Source organism: Pteropus vampyrus, unplaced genomic scaffold (genome assembly GCF_000151845.1).
Source record: "Pteropus vampyrus isolate Shadow unplaced genomic scaffold, Pvam_2.0 Scaffold103, whole genome shotgun sequence".
NCBI classification, from domain to species: domain Eukaryota; kingdom Metazoa; phylum Chordata; class Mammalia; order Chiroptera; family Pteropodidae; genus Pteropus; species Pteropus vampyrus.
The window spans coordinates 640,940-645,878 of NW_011888884.1; the positions used below are offsets into that span (position 1 = coordinate 640,940).

The following is a 4,939-nucleotide window of genomic DNA, read 5'->3' on the forward strand; positions in this document are numbered from 1 at the left end:
GGATACACTATAGAAATAGAAACACTGGAATATTTATGTGGGGATATCTTATTATACATGTAAACATATGCACACAAATCCCCACCCCTACCCTGCACGCACATGCACATTTTCCTATCTAAGAATTATATCATTTCTTTGGAAAGAGAGAGGACAGAGAGCTCTAGAAATTCTTGAATGGAAACCAAAACATTTGGAAATCTTGTTCTCTGAGAAAAGCTTAGCTGATTTTTTTTCCCCAAAAAACATCCCCAGCAGTGCCTAATAATGGATTTGTAAGGGATAAGGAATTTGTACAATGTATTCCTATTTGAATTTTATAAGAGAACATTGCTAGTGTGTTGACATGGGTCCCTATCAACTTGAGGTAGAGAATGAGCAACTGCTGCCTAGAGTAGGCTGGTTTGTTCAGTTTTCCACTTAATGAGGTGAATCATTAATTCACATATCCATGTATTTCTGTTACTATTAGAATAAAAGAGCATACAACATCAATTTCATTTCTATTTTTCACTTTTATAGGTTTTAGTGATGAAAGCCTTCTTCGTACAATTATGTAGCTTCTTCGTACAAATATGTAGACGGGACTTGAAATAGTTGCATTAAGTTGATGTCACTAAATTCTTTGAGTTCCTACTGAGTTTCATGTCAAAAATATCATGAGTTGGCTATCATCAAAAATATCTTATAAATGATCTATTAACTGATGATTCCCTCAGGCCCTTTTTCAGTATTATTGAAACTGAAGAATTGGAAACTTATGGCTTGCAAATAGTTGTTATCCAATCATTACAATCATTCACTTTCTCAAATTTCTGGAAAGTCCTCCAAAGAGACGTTACTAGGACTTATTCAAAGAACCAATGTACTATATACTTGGAACTAATAATAAAATTAAATTTTAAAAAAAGGCTACTTGTTACTATTTCACTTGGAAGAACTTTAACACAGTCGTGTTTGGGAAAATCAAAACAGTAAATTTTAATAAACTTTTAGCAATTCAACAGTTTTTGATAAAATTATTTTACAATGTTCATTGATATATTTTTATCAAAATCTTGGAGAAACCACTTCTTGAAGCTTCTTAGAGGACCTGCTTATTGTACCTTAATTAAAGAGAGGTGTGGTTGGTTAGAGGTCCGGGATACTTTTTCATGCCTAACCATTGCTTTTTAGGCACCTTGATACATGGAACAGAGTATGATAAAGAGTATACATTAGCATTAGAATGACTAGAGAGGTATATTCTTCCTGCAGAAATTGAACTACTTATTCGTATATCAGTTTCAATAAAATTTTACAGTTCTTCATGATGGTTGCGCAATTCTCTTTTAAACTATTCTTTGCAAATATATAGATTTCTTATTATTGTAAATGGGATTTTGTCACATTTTTAAAACATAATGCTGCTTCATAAAACTTTATCGATTTTGAAGTATTTATCTTGCCACTTACAAATCTTTTAATTCTAGTCATTTTCAGTTGATTTCTTTGAATTTTCTCAGTTAAACTATAATACTATTACATACAAATAGTAAAATAATTTTTTGATTAAAATGTCGATGGTAAAACAGTAACCTTGCTTTATTAATTTTTATGGTTGTACTTCCTGTATTTTACATATAATGAATGAATGAATGAATGAATTTTTTTCTTAGAACTTATTTCATAGTTCATGACTTATTTTCAAAAAACTGCTGCCATATTTTGACAAAATTTATAAATTGCAAGTTTTAATGGAAAATTTCCCAACTATTAATATGCTACATACAGTAATAATGGTTTGCTTTATATATTTGTTAAATGATTGCTTAAGTGGTTAAAATCCACAATATCCTTGAATAGTGTCTTGTACTGTTATATGAATAAAAACATTACCCCACACCATCAGTCGTCAATACATGCAAATGGCTTTACACACACACACACACCACCCACCCACCATGGTTTTAGGACTAATTTTGAAAAATCTCAGTAACTAGATAACATGAAAGAAATACATGTGTGATTAGCCACTTCCTATTATTGAATTCGGCCTTCCAGATGGCTTACTTTGATTTTAAGCCAGTGCTTCTCAGGGTCAATAGACTTGTTCACCTTTGCTTCTCCACAAAAGGAGTGGAAAATTCCCAGGAAGTTGGGAACCAAGCAGAGTTTCCATATGCTGTGTTCCAGTATCTAAACATGTAGTTTGCTTTATTTATTTACTCATTTACTCATTCACTCAAAATTTGTTCATACTTACTCCAAGTCCACGTGCAGTATATCAGAGGCTATTATAAAATAAGCCTAGTCCCCAAGGTGCAGTTTCTCTATCTTGATTATTTCTGGATACATCTTGAAATTGCGCTTCTCTGCCTGTTGCTTTTTTATTTTTCATTACACTTTTTTTGAGGTAGTTGTCATGTGCAGTTTTAAGGAATAGCACAGAGTGATCCCCTGTGCCATTTTTTATCTAGTTTCTCCGAATGGTAACTTCTTGCAAACCTGTAGTATAGCATCACACCGGGGATAATGACATTGACTTTAAGCTCTTGTATAAACATTCCTCTGGCAGAGGAAGAGGGATGAGGAGCACTGCCTCGTTCCTGTCAGGTGAACGTAGAATCCAGGTTCCTTATTTTGCCCCCATTGACACTGATACATATGTGTGCGAAGAGGATGCTCATTACTGATGGATGCGGATGAAAGTTCTGGCTCTTTGCTGAGCTTCCACTGACAGCATCCTGGCTGGGAGGGCTAGGAGCGCCTTGTTATTGCTCCCCACGTGGCCTCCACTGACACTACAAGGAGGGAACCTCTTTACTGCTTGGTGGTGGTAAAAGTCCTGACTTTTCGACTCTAACTCTGCTTCAGTGGAGAAGGGGAAGGACCCCTTGTTACTTCTTGGTGAATGTGGAAGCGAGATACAACCCTCACCCTGTGGTCTCCATTGGCATGCAAGACCCATCTCTCTACTTGGCCTTCTCTGATACATCTGGCAGCGGTGTTGGGGGTGCTCACTAGAGCTTTGCAAGAGTGGAAGTCTACACTTCACTTGGCCTCTGCCTGGTGTGGCTGGGGTTGGGCCACAGGTTTTTCTCTGGTGTTTGGGTAGAGGAGTTGAGTGGTTATTGTCTAAACATATTCTATCTTGCTAGACTTTCCATTTCTTTATCCTTTGTCTAGAGAGAGCAGTATTTTGTCGTTTGGGTTTGTTTGTTTGTCCATTGCCATGGTGGTTCGGGGCTTGTCAGCTTCATCAACTCTAAGTCTGGGATATGTGAGGAAAAAGGAAACCCAAGGAAGTCACCATCATATCAGTTTTTGGATCTTGAGGTCCCTCACCGGTCTGTCTTCTCATCATGTCATTTTATGTTTATTTTATGTATAATGCCCAGGGTTTTTAGTTGTACTTAGCAGGAGGACTAAGGAAAAGTATATTTACTCCATTTTCCTGCAAACAGATTACTCTGCTTCTGTGTGCATCTGTCGTTCTCTATTGAAAGATTTTTTCCATGTTGATTCTATCAGTCCAACAGTGATACTGTTCTTCGTGAGTTACCTTAATTAGGGACACCCTTTGTGGAAGCATGTTGATCTCAGTTTATCCCATGTTTTATGCACCATGATGATGTTTATAAGAATTATGGAGAAAAACAATTAAGCAAAAACAGTTAAAAGCAATTAAGTAAAAGTATTAATCATACCTCAAAGTTCTTAAACCACCCTTATCTATAGAGATATATGGGAGTGAGTGAATCCTATCATGTGTTTGAGAATGAAATGTTATTGTCCTTCAAAGTTATTCCCCAAAAGGCATCCAAAGTAATCCTGACATACATCCTAACTTAAAACATTGTCATTGTTTTCACTGTCTTAGGGATAAACTTACTAGCTTTTAAATGTGGCCTATCCAGTCTACAGCCATGCCACCCTGAACAACCCCGATCCCGTCTGATCTCAGAAGCTAAGCAGGGTCAGGCCTGGTTAGTACTTGGATGGGAGACCACCTAGGAAGACTAGGTGCTGTAGGCATAAAAAGTAAAAAATAAGAGATTGTAAGCTGACAAGGTCCTTGCAGTCTGTGAGGTCAACCAAGGGTTGCTTTGCCTAAAAAATTAAAAAATAGTAAAAAAAATAAATATGGCCTATCCAGCCTTGATGGTTCTGGCACTCACTCACTTTTCTCGCCTCACTCCTCTGTATTCCAGCCAAAGTGAACTCTTATTTTTTCCAGGCATGCTCTCTCTTGCCTCTGGTCTGCACATGTTGATCCCTCTGTCTGCAATGCCACAACCCTGCTTCTACACGTCCCCTCACTTCTACTCATGGTTCTAGTCTCACCTCTGAAAACACTTTGATCAAAAACGCTTACCCAACCACCCCACTCCTGCCTCAAGTCATGATAACGTTCATCTCACGTCTTGTCATATAATGTGGTATTTTGTTCCTTTTTAATCATCTATTTCAGACAAGAATGGCCATAAGAATATAGGCGGTGCTCTATTTTATTCCTCTCTGTGTTCCCAGTATCCGTTTACCTGTAATTTCTTTTCATCCGTACAGAGGGTCATGAAATTTTAGTTTTACAACTACTTGGATACAAATATGATTGCGCATGGTGTCGTGATGGAAAATCCAGTTCTCCAGTTGGTTATATAACTTAGAGAAGGTCAGACACTGTCAGAGCTAGTGATAATTAGCATAGTTCTCATCTGAAGATTCTTGATCTTTTTGCACCACACCCTACTTTAATGGATGAAATGGGAGAAAGATGGTAACATGGTGTTGAAAGCATTGCAATTGCCAAAGTAAAATACTTGCAATTTTATTCACATGCAGATTATTCAGAAAAGAATTCAAACATTTTAATATGGGACTAGGGAAGGAAAATCACTAGCAGAGTGAAATACTTCAAGGTGCAGTAGATCAGACCACACAGACCATTAGAACGAAT

The 4,939-nt window shown here is 37.0% G+C and overlaps 1 protein-coding gene and 1 pseudogene across 1 annotated transcript in view; both read left to right on the forward strand.

The window, feature by feature from the left end:
- Positions 1-4,939, forward strand: part of SVEP1 (sushi, von Willebrand factor type A, EGF and pentraxin domain containing 1) — a 154,234-nt gene that overhangs the window by 32,526 nt on the left and 116,769 nt on the right. The gene's annotated exons all lie outside the window — the stretch shown is intronic.
- On the forward strand, positions 3,899-4,017 carry LOC111742922 (annotated as a pseudogene).